Source organism: Prionailurus viverrinus, chromosome C2, assembly GCF_022837055.1.
Source record: "Prionailurus viverrinus isolate Anna chromosome C2, UM_Priviv_1.0, whole genome shotgun sequence".
Taxonomy (NCBI): Eukaryota; Metazoa; Chordata; class Mammalia; order Carnivora; family Felidae; genus Prionailurus; species Prionailurus viverrinus.
Genome location: NC_062569.1, coordinates 106,460,826 through 106,474,710, shown reverse-complemented (window position 1 = coordinate 106,474,710; position 13,885 = coordinate 106,460,826). Strand labels below are relative to the sequence as shown.

The 13,885-nt window shown below is 36.6% G+C and overlaps 1 long non-coding RNA gene across 2 annotated transcripts in view; it reads left to right on the top strand.

Annotated features, from left to right (window-relative positions):
* Window positions 1-13,885, top strand: part of LOC125175249 (uncharacterized) — a 32,677-nt gene that overhangs the window by 12,017 nt on the left and 6,775 nt on the right. For both annotated transcript variants that reach the window (XR_007155715.1, XR_007155714.1), the window contains exons 2-5: window positions 2,954-3,031; window positions 6,411-6,531; window positions 6,948-7,036; window positions 11,396-11,491. This is a non-coding gene — a long non-coding RNA (uncharacterized LOC125175249). The remainder of the gene's footprint in view (window positions 1-2,953; window positions 3,032-6,410; window positions 6,532-6,947; window positions 7,037-11,395; window positions 11,492-13,885) is intronic.

The window sequence follows — 13,885 nt, the reverse complement described above, 5'->3', positions numbered from 1 at the left end:
CCCAATCAAAATTCACTGGTGTTACACTTATTCGAGCTTGCAATAGGATATACAAGATATTTTAAAATGCTATTTTCAATGGGTTAGTGCACTGAAGGCCATGGGGATGATCACTCATACTTTAATAGTCCTTTGGAAATACGAAAATCCTCTAGAATGGCAGCACAACTGAAATACATCTTCTGTTATTTTTTTTAGCTTTTGATACTGTGATTTGGACATCAAAAATATCAGTTCAAATAATCAGAGAGCTATCCCTATTTACTATCTCCACTTTCTCCCCTCTGTGCACTCTATCCCTCTCAAATCAGCTAGCTCACTCCATCGAAATGGCCCTTTGAAGGTCACCTGGTTTTCCAATTTTCATTTCTCATCTTACTGGTCAACTTATCAACATTTGCCTCAATTTTGACATTTAAAAAAATCTCTTTGATTCTGAAAATCACTCTCCGTGATTTTCTTCTACCCCTTTGGTTCCTTCTTCTATCTTTTGGTGGAGGTGAGGAATCTTTCTTATAACCTAAGTATTTGAATTCTTCAAAACTCTGTATTACCATCTTTTTCATCTGTCTCTACATTTCCTCCCCGGATGAACACCAGCCACTGCCATGACTTCATTTATGACTACAAATTTGCCTGTTCAACCCAAACCTCTTTCTGAGTCTCTAGCATGTATATCCAACTATCAACATCTATACTTTAATTAAATGGTCTAATGATATTCTTAGGATTCCTATCTCAATAAATGACACCAACATTTATCTGCCTGCTCATTCCGAAACCTGGGTAACAGCTTTGCCACCCCCTTCTTCTCCATATACTCTTTCACCAAGACCCATTAAGAATCTTCCAGTATAAATTTTGAATCTGTCAATTTTCTCTCTATATCTGCTGCTGCCTCCCTAACCCAAATGACCTACATCTCTCATCCTGGTTTCCTTTAAGAGTTTTTTTTAAATGGTATACCTTCACCTATTATTTGTTGTTCTTGTTATTTCCAACCTATTCTCCAAATAGTCATTTAAGAACTTTTTTTTTAAAAGACAAATCTAATCTTATCACTCGGCCTCTTAAAACTCTTCTCTATCTCCCCCTGGCTGTCGGATTACAGTTCTATTGGACTTAATATAAAACTAACAATCCTTAGTAAAGTCCTAGGGCCCTGCATGATCTCTTCCTAGTTTACCTTGAAGGCCTCATATCCTGCAAATCTCTGACTTTCTCACTAGTGCTTCACCCTTGGGGACCAATATTTTGTTGCTTGACTCTCCACATTCTTGCCTTAGGACAGAGATCCACATTTAACCCTCTGCTTCCATCCATTTGCCCATGACACGATGAATTCTTCCTCATTCTTTAGAGTTAATTTTTAAAAATAACTTCCTCAGGGAACCTTCACTGTTTACTCACACCAATTTAAGACTAACTTGCTTTATTCTTTCAGTATATCTAAGTAGTTTGCTTCATTGCTTATATAATAATTATATTGAAACAATTTATTGTGCAATAATGTGTTTACTTTCTGTGTCCCTACTGGAATCTGTACTAAGAGTTTGATCTCAGTCTTCCTTATTCACCACTATATCCCCAGTTCTATATTTTTCTATATCTCTGCTGTGAAAACTGTATTTTCACTATTATATCTGGCATCATGGCTTTTTGCAGAAGGTCACAATAGATGGCTTTTGAATTAATAAGTGCATGTATAAATGAATGCGTGAATAGTAAAATTATCTTCATGATGCCTGAAAAATGAGAGGCTAGGAGTTACAAAGCACAAAAGCCTTTACCTTATTCACGAGTCTGAATAAGAATGTGATAGAATCATATTGATTGCATTGTTTGTTTGATTACCTGTAAGGGAAAAAGAAAAGATTTTGAGTATCAACTAAATGAGAACTCTCCTATGTCACTGTCAAGAAACCCGCATAATCTTTGGAAAGCAGTTCGGAATTGGGTATTAAGAAATGTGCAAATAATCATCCTCACCTTTTCTCAGGAATCCTACTTACAAGCTTCCTTTTAACGATGCAATTCATAGGATTTTATTTCATAAAATTAAAATTTGGAAACAATCCAAATGTGCAAAAATAGGGAACTGGTCAAAAAGATTGTGAAAAAATAAATAAATAAAGATTATGGCACATTTATTCCATGACATAAAATGAAAAATGAATACTTAAAATACATACATATGTATATACACACAAGTACTGTGACTACAACTTTTGAAAATATGCACATGAAAAAATGTCAAATATATTCACACAAAGGATTATGGCTGGTTGATTAAAATGATCAAGAAATTAAAGGAGATTATTTCATTCTAGTTGCTAAACTCTGATATATTATTCCTACTACAGGGTTTCTTTTATAATCTGTTTACCTTTCAACCCAGTAGTTCACTATTATCTGTCTTCAGCTTTAATTTCTTCCAACTTCAGGGGCGCCTGGATGTCTGAGTCGGTTAAGTACCTGCCTCTTGGTTTTGGCTCAGGCCATGATCTCGTGGTTTTGTGACTGCAGGTTCTGTGCTGGCAGTGTGGAACCTGCTTGGGATTCTCTCTCCTCTCTCTCCCCTCTCCCACTTGCATTGTCTCTGTCTCTCTCAAAATAAACAAATTTCAAAAAAATAATTTCTTTCAACTTCATAAGTCACGTGACAGAAAAAAAAGTTATGTTAATCTGTCTCTATTCTAACAGGCATCATCTTCTACACTTCACTGATAATCACCGGGCGTGCAGCCCTAGATCGTAGTAAACGTTCTAATGGAAACATGCAAAGAAAGACCAAAAAGGAATGTTTATGCCCTTGAATAATGAGAACAATACAAACTGATGTCGGACAGGAAACTGTTTTTTAAGAGTCAGGATTTTGCTAAGATGGTATAAGATTTCCTAGGAAATTTTGAGTATCTTCATTTAATTTTTTCTTTTCTCTTAATGTCAACAGTTTTCAAGATAATTTCTGAAAAAGTTGAGAATCTGATGAACCCATACGCAGCTAAATGGGTGAAGACTGATACATGAGGTAGAACTGCACAGAACTTTTTTGTTTTACTTTGAGTAGGATATTTTTTTCTTCTAAAATCAGAGATACTTGTGTTCTCTTTTAACAGAGAATTGAAGCCACTTCTGGGATTTTAATTCAAACACTAATACTTACATAAGAACCAGGAAAAAACATTTAAAAATTCGGGGAAGAGGAATGTATTTCATTTGCCTCTTATACTTTGATGACTCAGGCAGAATTTTACCTGGGGGGGAAAAAAAAAGTAAAGGTCATGTTTAACATTCAGATATAATAGGGCAATCCCCCTCTTTAAGGATACTTTTAAACAAACATTTGAACTAAGACTTCTTGCTTAAAATTTTCTTTTAAATTATAATGGCAATTTTTATATAAGTGAGAGATTGATAACAATTTTGATTGTTTTTTTATGATTTTTTTTTTTAATTGGCAAGATTTCCAGGAAATATCAAGCCTTTGTCCTTCTCATTTGTCAGTCTGCCCTGGGGTAGACTTTTTCTTCTTTAAATATTCAGTGGCTTAAAATGTTAAGAAAATTACTCATAGCTTCTTGGAAAATTTTTTTTTTTCTCCCCTCCCCTTCATTCTCATCTGATACAGCCAGGAATTCTTAGGAAGTGCCTGCTGAAGCCAGATTGACCCTGATGAGGCACATTTTCTCCTGGATGGGCAACCAGTCTTGCAAAGACATTCCCCATAATTTGTTTAAGACAAGTTTATCCACTTTCAGACCAAGCTAGAATGCATAACGTTTTATGTGTTTAGCGTATGTAAGAGGAGCAGCTGCCTGGTAGGAATGAGACGTCTAAGGAACACATCCATTTAGATTGATAGCAATATATTTTTAAAACTGCTGGTTCAGCAAACTCAGGAGAGTGCTAGGTCTGTGGTGCTATATAACACGGGTTCCATCCTAGGTCCAGGTCCCCAGAGCGCAGAGAGCCCTACTGAGACTCCTAAGACAGCAGCGGGTGGGACGTGGGGGGTTCTAAAACTCAGAAAAAAAATTCTTTCCTCAAGCAGAGGCAAGTGAGTCTTCACACTGAAATAGTCTTTGATTATTCGCAGCCGTGAAGTTCCTGGATTTAGATGAGAAATTGGATTATAAACCGCCTCTGGGCAGGTAGAAGCAGCTTTAAGCAGGCCAGATGCTTCCATCCCAGAGGAATAAACACTAAGCAAATGAGAAAGGGAAGTTCATTGTCCAGGCTGGACTCTTCTGTGTCCCAGGAACCTCAGTATATGTATTTTCATTAGCTAGTTGTCTGGGGATCAAGGGCAATACCAAGAGAATTTGCCCAAGCTGAGCCCAAGAACAAAAGCTTATTTGGCAACACTGAGTATTGGGAACACAAATTCATTTAAAAAAAATCATTTAAGAATATTTTCTGTGACAAAATGTGTGAATTCCAATGATTTTATGATTTCTTCCACATACAGAAAATAAGTATTTAGCATGGCAAAAAAAAATCTGCCTTTAAACAGTGACCTATTTTATATATTTTCTAGAGACATTTTATGAGTTTTCAGAGTCTTTCTGGTGTAATGTCAGAACTCTAATAAAAACACAAATGCTCCAGATGTCCTATGATTTGCTTGAAATTTTTAAATGGGAAAAAAATATAAAGAAGAAAAGAACAATGAAAGCCATTGGTATTTGTATAAAATATTAGTTTCATCTGTCCAAGGCTTCAAAAGATTTCAAAGACTGTTGTGTGTGCATGTATGTGAACATTTTGTAACAAAATTTAAGAATCTTCCTGAATTAAGTAGAAATAATAGTTAAGTCTCTTTAAAAGTTAAATTACATTTTTTTTCTGTCAGGAAAACCGGTTATACGTTTTTTTTTTTCCACTCAAAAACAAAATACCAAACCTGAGTTTTACCTTTTCTGTTGACCTTACACATCGATAAAGAGACAAAATGTTTTGGGCACAACATTTGTAATTTTCGAGGTCGAATATAATCTTCACAAAGCCCTCTAACCTGGGAAGAAAAGAATAACCAATTTAGTATATGCTGTAGCAATTTAGTATAGTTTTTTTCCCCTTGCTTATTATGTTTTATTTAGTTTTCTTAATTTTTCCTTTAGAGTACGCATTTGCAGTAGGAAATAAATGAACTCTGAATTACTGTGGTAGTAAATGTTAACTACTCGTTGATTACACAATGAATTAGAAGGAACAGTTGAAAACATTTTTGAAGTTAATCCCTAGAATTCGGAATAATAAAATTTTCACCTCATCTTTCTCAATAGCTAGCACATACTCTTAAATGCACAGATCTCTTTCCCATCCTTTTCTTCTCAAGATTTTCTTGAGACGATGACACCCTGCAAAGGAACAGTGGCTTGTGAGTTTGGCAAGCTGACCCAGTGAGGTTAAAAATCACGTTTAACATAGTTCTAAGTAAAACAGAGTTGCCAATTTTGATCTAATGTTCGTAGTCTGCCACCAATGACACAATGACATGCAATGCCATTTTGGTGTCATTTTCGGCAAACTTCTAAGATTTTCTAGGACTTCGTGACTTTATCACCTGCAAGTAGGGTGTTCGATTAGATTATGTGTTTCAAGCCTTCGTATTTTAAGGCATGGAAGCACAGTATATACAACTGATAAAATCAGGAGTTTTATGTGGGAGGATTCCATGGGTTAGGACATGGAATGCTAGTTACTTAATCTTTCACTTCTCCTCACATTTACTTTGACCTCTGAGGGATTTCTTTGGATCACAGTTTGAAAACTTCCGACTGGATAATCTCCAAGGCCCTTTCTACCCCTCATATTCTGTCATGACAGATGCTGTTCTGGAAGGATTTAAGAATTTAGAATTTAGAGCTCAGATGGATCTTAGAATTTATTTAGTTCAATTACTTCATTTTGAAGATATTAAAGCTAAGCCAGTTTTGCCAAGTCCCCAGCTATATCACTAAAGTGTGCATCTTCAAAACACATTGTAATGAGATGAACCATAATCAGTTCCCTAAAATTTCTGTAGTGAAAAGAAGAAAGGATAGACATTACTTGCACTCCTGACCTGCAGAAACTGTCCAAGTTTGTTTTAGCTCTGGGCTTATGGTTTAGGGTCCTGTTAAGGGCCAGAACATGGAAGGTAAATCTGAGAAATCCATGATAAGGCCTGCAGATAGATATCCCTACCTGAAAATCGATTTATTCTGTGTCTCCTCTGAAGTTTTCCATCTGCTTAGGGGTAAAGTGTTAGGCATCCAGACTGAACTGGGACCCAGAATAATCTCTAGGCTTTCGCATTCTCTCTGTACACATTTGGATCCTTTGTAACAAAGGTCATTATTGAAGTCATCGTGAGTTATTTCAGAATATACGATGTGTATAAAAGGTATACATTTCCCTTTTAGATTTCCTCAATATGGCACTGCTCTCTTGAGAAGAACAAAGTCTGAGACTACAGATAGGAAGGGCCTGTGTGAATTTCTACTGCTGAGGAGCTACAGCAAAAAACAAAAATCGGTTGCATTGGTGAGCTTTCCTAGAATCTTGCCTCATGTTAGAAATAGCTCTGCAACCTACATAGCACTTGTAAACTATGTATGTGTGAGATCTTCATTCCTGTATACAACACTTTAAACCGGGAAACTAAAAAAATAAGTTTCTAATCTCAGTCCCAACCATGCCATGTGGTCCTGGGCAAATCAATTAACTTTTATCAGCTTACTTATAAAATCGATAAGCTAAAATTTGCTATCTGCTGGACGCAAAGTAATTCTGTGAGAATAAAAAAAAATAGATAGATTTTTAAAAAAGGTTCAAACAGCCAAAAAAGATATTACTTTGAAGAAATCTCATGTGCAAAGTATTTCATGATTACTGGCAAGGAATGGTGAATTCATCTGTCATGACTGCCAGTAAGCAGTTTCTATTTTTATTTTTTGGAGGACATGATAAGATGTAACAATAAACATGGAACAGAGTGGCCCCAGGGAGAAAATTGCATTTTGAGCAGCTCTTACTGGACTCACTAATGGTAAGTAAATATTATTTCAGTGGAGATTGACTATAAAATTAAAGGTAATTTGAAAAAAAAAAAGTATTTAACCCTTAAGAAGGATACATTTATTACATTTCCAGGAATGTTTTAGGAAATGTTCTAGTCAGAATAGTGAAATGCTGGTATCATTTTGTTTTCCTTGGCCTGCTATACTAATGTCTTCATGAGGTCTCTTCAAGGAGGACTTAGTCATACTTCACCCTGCAGATTGTTTTTACACATATACCATGCCAAGCAATTAGGTGTTCACTTGATGCCAACTCACTGGAATTTTGGCACATAATATTAATTATGTGACAAGGTAGTGGGGGGAATGAACAGAGGCATTTGATAAGTTTGGTTAGAGCATGGTTTTGACAGGTAGAACATGTGAACATTGCTCTTTGGTCAATAGTAGAATTACCTCGTCCTTGTTCAGAAAGGGAAAAGGGAGGAAGAAAATGGACCGTTGGGCTTTTACACACATCATTTTCTTAGGTAATGTATTATGAAAGAGTCTTTCTCAAATGCTAATGTATAAAAATTATTCTGTCGCAAATTTACTGAGGGACTAGTGCCCAGTCTAATAGTCCCTATTAGAATCAGCCATAATTCTAACACTGTGGTCACCACCACCTTACATTCTTATAATAAATTCCTTTTTTGTAAGTTAGTTTCTATCATTTACAAAATAAATGATAACTGACTAAAGCACTGGCATTCCATGAAAGATTTCCTTTGAAAATGGAATTAAAATTTTTCACAACTAGCCAATCTAGTTCAATGTTTGCATACTATACATAAAGAAACTGAGGCCCCAATAATTACAATCTTGTCCAAGATCTTGCCCAAGTTCTTACTAAGTTCTATTTACCGGTGGAGTCAAAATCAGATCTTGAACTTCTATTTTATTTTATTTTATTTTATTTTATTTTATTTTATTTTATTTATTTTATATATAGGGAGAGCATGCGAGCAGGAGAGAGGGGTAGAGGGAGAGAGAGAGAAAGAGAAAGAGAGAAAGAGGGAGAGGGAGAGAAAGGGAGAATCTTAAGCAGGTTCCATGCTCAGCACAGAGCCTGAGACAGGACTCAATCCCACGACCCTGGCATCATGACCTGAGCCAAAATTGAGAGTCTGACATTCAACCAACTAAGCCACCAGGCGGCCAAATCTTGAACTCTTAATAACTCTTAAACATATACTTTCCCTTAACAAGTCAAAATTAACAAACTATTCTCTTAACTTGGAAATTTATGAAAGAGTTACACAGAGGAAAAAAAAAATGGCCTCAGCAGTAGGAAGTTGAGAAGTGAAACCACATGGAAATCCCAAAGAAATCTACAAGATTGCTTTGGAGAATCTCCTATTTCTTATCCAGTAATGGTGAAGCAGTTCACTCCAGGGGAACGTGAATTTGAATCCTCTCAGAGTTCATTTTTTAGGTCTAAGGATGTGGACACCATCTATGTCTTTTAAACAGAGATGTAGGGGTGGGATGATCAGAAAACTTTTTTAAAAAGTTTCTTTAAGGGGCGCCTGGGTGGCGCAGTCGGTTAAGCGTCCTACTTCAGCCAGGTCACGATCTTGCGGTCCGGGAGTTCGAGTCCCGCGTCAGGCTCTGGGCTGATGGCTCAGAGCCTGGAGCCTGTTTCCCATTCTGTGTCTCCCTCTCTCTCTGCCCCTCCCCCGTTCATGCTCTGTCTCTCTCTGTCCCAAAAATAAATAAACTTTGAAAAAAAAAAAAAGTTTCTTTAAAGAAAGGGTTCAAGGGGGCCTTGACAGAGAGGTACTTATATAAATAAAATTACAACCTAAAATAACAAAATCACCTAAAATTACATTTTCTGATTTGCTCTTTCTACACTTCCCCTGATTTGTCTCATACCTGGGTCCTTTTTACTCCAATAATGCCTTCTTAGGCAGAGGCTTTCCTGTCTCTCTATTTAAATACAGCCCCCCTTCTTACTTCTGTCATTTTCTAACAAATTACTACATGAATTCATTAAAAGCAATTACCAAATCTAAAGACTCTAAATTCTTTGCTTACTTGTTTATAATTTGTCAATCTTCACTACACTTTAGTTCTAAAAAAGGGAAAACCTAGCCTATATTATACATGACTGTATCCCCAAGTACATAATACATGCTTCTTGAATGAATGAGGGAATAAATGAAGACAAGGCAGACCAGAGTGGTTACTGATTTCCTCAATTACCCATAGCAGGCAAGTATAACAGCAAAGCCTAGAACTAAGATTCCTACTATGTAGTCCTCTGCTCTTTCTGCTATATTATACAGTGCTTCTTCTCTGCATATCTATCTACATATCTTTATCTATCTCTATCTCTATCTCTATCTCTATCTCTACCTATGTTCATATCTAAATCTATCTATATCTATAATCTATCTATATTTATATACTTGTACCTATATCCATCAGTCAAGCAGCCAAAACCATTCAAGTTTCCTAATGAAGCACTAAAAGTACAGCCAGGGCACCTGGGTGGCTCAGTCAGTGGAACATCCTACTTCGGCTCAGGTCATGATCGAGCCCCACATCGAGCTTGCGTCTATTAGCAATGAACCTGCTTTCGACCCTCGATCCTCCTTTCTCTCTGCCCCTTCCCCGCTCACGCTTACTCTCTCACAATAAATTAACATTAAAAAAATTATAAAAGTACAATCAAGGCTTCCCACCTCATGATTTAAAACAAGAAAACATACTAAAAGAGACAACAAACAAATTTGGAATGAGTTAAGATGAAAAACAAGTCTTTTAAGGGCTGGAGAGAATGATTTGTGAGGAGAGAACAAAAGAACCAAAAGAAGCAGTGTAGAGTCTAGTTACTGACTGTTTCAGAACGTTGATGAAACACAGAGGACAGAAAAAAAAAAAGTGTACCATGAAACAGAACAGTCCAGTGCTACTAATCCATATACATAAGTACTCTCTCACAAAAACACTTGCAATATTAGATTTTTAGCACCACTTTTATAGTAAATATGAATATCTATGCTGAAATTGACCATCATCCTTGACACAAAGGAGAATAGCAGAGGCTAAATATAATTTCTGGTATAAAGGCCTTCATTTCCATGTTGAATTTACTCAAATAGTGTTTAATTTGCAAAGCATTCCCATTCCCCACAGGGTGCCTCACAAAATAAAGGAGAGCTACTGAAAGTCTAGTATAAAGAGAAAAAAAGAAACTAAAGCAGACAATTTTCCTGGAAGTGAATCTACTGAATTGTGAAATAATCTTCCAAGTGAAGTAATTACGTTTAATTTTCAAAGGAACAAAGTTGGCTCTTAGTGTGTTAAGAACTTTTTCCCTCTCAGAAAATTTTCGAAACTTTCAAGCCAAAGACTGATGTGCACCGATGACTTCTAAGAGAACTTCCACCTTATTCTACTAATTCCAAGGACAAAAGGACTTGAAGAGGAAATGATGAAGCAGAGACTTGGTTTCAAAAATCATTTTCCCTCTTCTGGTGGAGAACCCCATTGATCTTTTGGGAAAGGAGTGGTTAAGGGAAGGAAAATGTGTATCTTTTATTTACAAGTGTTAGTCACATTAAAAAAATTTTTTAATGTTATTTGTTTTTTTATTGTTTCTTTATTTTAAAAGGATGAAATTGGAGAATTTATATACGTTACAATGGGATAATCAGGATTGTGAATTTTATGCACATTATTCTCACTGAACTCCTTATGGAAGGGTACTAAAACAATGTAGAACCCCATTTGTACATAATTTTTAAAAGAATTATGATAACCATTTGAAAACTGGTTTAAGTTCAGCAGTTCCCTGCTGTAACTTTGTCAAACCCAGATGAGGAAACTACAAAGTTATAATATTTGGGTATCTTAAGAGACTTATTAAAATTGTTATACTTTACCTAACTGTTCACTTTAAAAATATTTATTACAAAGCAGAAATAAAAATAAGGTCCCATGTGAATAATTTAGAATGAAGTTTTCTCATTTGTTTACAGAACAGTGTAAACAACAGGGCATGTGGTGCTTATTCAAGCATTGTGGTTCCTTCTGGGCATTCCACTTTCTGCTTCTCATTCTCCTACTTTATTAAAAAAGAAAAATCATTCAACTAGTATTTATTGGGTGTCTACCTGGTGCTAGCTTGTAGCTATCTGGCAGCCAATCTCCAGGAGGATTGCCAATGGCTCATACCCTAGTTAGTGTACTCCTTCCCACCTGAGCCGGAGTTTGTGTGTGTGACTGGTAGAGTACAGCAGAGCAAAAGTGTGTGATTTCTAAGCTTGGGTCATCAAGCACATTGTCATTTCTGCCCTCTTCTCTCTTGGACCATTTGTTCTGGGTAAATGCAACAGGTATATGAGGAGGCTACTCAAGATGTCCAGTGGAGCCGTCCATACCGTGGAGAGCTAAGTCTTCCTGCAAACAGCCAGCACCGACTTGCCAACTATGTGAGTCGGACATCTTGGATCTAGATCTCCCTTGCCTACTGAAGCCTTCAGATGGCTGTAGCCCCCACAACACCCTGACTGCAACCCTGTAAGAGAGACCCCAAGACAGAGGAGCCCATCAGACTCCTCCCAGATTCCTGATCCACAGAAACCATGAGACAAGAAATGTTTATTCTTGTTTAAAGGCATTAAATCATGAGGTTTTTTTTTTATATAGCAACAGATAATATGACCTATTTTGTCATATGAGAAAAAATAAACATGTGGTAACTAATTATGTGATTTGTAAGATAACAAAGTGTATGTACTAGAAGGACTATAGGATGTCTCTTTTGTTCACGTCTAGAAAAAAATTTGGATTCTCAAACTGCAACACTCTTATCTGAAGATGATAGAATTTTCATTAATTATTGTAAACAATCACTAAAATTAAGGGACCAACCATTATTTTGCTATTATTAGTAGTTTACTTTGAACAGCATGAAGACCTGAAACAATCTGTAATTTTCTAAGTACTGAAATAGGTCTCTTAGGTAGTCTAAGAAATAAATGAAACAAAACTGACAGCAGGATTACTTCCCATAAGAGTTGCAATTGATTGCAGCCAGACTCTATGAGTAGAATATCAAGATCTGATTTCTACTCAGTTATTTTCTGTGGGAGGAGATGTGCTGGCAGTAAAATTGATGTGAAAAAAGAGAGAGACTTTCCTAATCAAAAAGTATACTTGTTACTTGTTCTGCAAGAGTCTATGGAAAAGCCCCCAAAGAGGCCTGAGTCTCCATATTAGTAACAGACTTTGACTAGAGCTTATTAAGTGAAGTTCTACAAAATTTCTGTTTTCTTTCTGAGATAGGCTAGGTGTCTGCAGTAAGAGAGAACATGTAATATCTGTACATCCTCTGCTTTAGGAATTTCTTTGTTTAGAAATCACATTGACCAACTGTTTAATGTTGCCATAAATGAGTAAGAAGACACTCCTCATCAGTGTCCCAAATAAGCAATAAAGTTGCTACAGAATGTCCTGTGGAAAGTGTTAAAGGGTCAGGATACCCCCCTAGAATGGCTACCTGGTTTAGCTGTCAGATTTCAGCTACATGAGATCTAATCTCTTTGGCATGCATATTCATCTCTCTATCTCTATATGTCTGGCCTATTTATAAAGAACCCCACCCTAGGGAAAAAGGGAAGGTCAAAAAAATGACATCTGGTAACGATAGTTATTGCTTAGTTTTTCATGTAATCATAAATTAAGAGAGAGTTAGTTAAGACCTTCCTAACTGGTCTCTGTATCATTCATTGTGATCTTTAATTTTTCCCTCAATAAAATAGAACAGTACTATTTTCCTCAGAGCTAACAAGTTAAACAGCACTTAATCCATTTGTGTTAGACTCCTCTTTAAAATACAAACATATATTTATCTGGTTAGGCATGTCTGTAACTTATAATCTATGTAAATTATTATGACCAGGACGGGTGTGTGTTCTTCTGTATACCTTGTGAGGAGAGAAGGGGTAGAAATCTTGCCTCCAGTGGAGAGAGGGTTATTTGAAAGTACCGTGTGGCATCGGGAAGCAAGGGGAGGGTGAGCTGCTTCTGTGGAAGCTTTAGGACAGCTATAGGCCATATGAGCCAGTGAACTTGGGTGTTGGGGGTGAGAGAAGGCCTCAAGCTCGGAGGGGAGTAAGCCTGACAAAGTTGGTTACAGAAAACTGTATCTGAATCTGGGTACTGAGAACCACAGGCACAAGCGGTTGCCTTCCCTTTGTTCAGGCATAAATGGAAGCCATTTTAATGAAATTTTAAATAGTCATCTACCTACCTTTGGGAGTGTCCCTAGAAATCAGAAGAGTAAGAGAAGAGAAGCCAGAGGACAGTTGGAAATTGTCCAAATCTAGGCCACCCTGTGGTCTAATATGCCTATCAAAGCAAATTTTCTCACTAGTATGGTTTCAAAACTGGTCTTAAAAGCCCTTGTTAATGACCTGGTAATTGTTTTAATAGCTTCTCAGTCAAGTGTGAAGTGCTGTAGTTGACATGTCAGCAATGTATGAAGGATGGCGAAAGTTCACTCCCCGGGTAGCTAGAGTATCATTAAGCATTCCTGCTTACATTTTGGCTTGCTTAGCAATAAAAATTTATTTACTGTATCCATAAAACTTGTCTCTAGCTGCCTAAGGAAGTCTCCATTCAGGTTGGCTCTGTAAGAGGAATGTTGAAGGAATTCTTGATGAGCAGTGACTTTCCCTTTTCTGAGCAGCTTCGTCAGTGGGTGATGAAGTCATTTTGTTCAAATTCTCTCTTGCTTCTTTCATATGAAGAGATGTCCCCAAATCCCAGGAGGGAAATAACCTTTAAAAAGCATTTTTTCCAGATTTACATTTAACTGATAC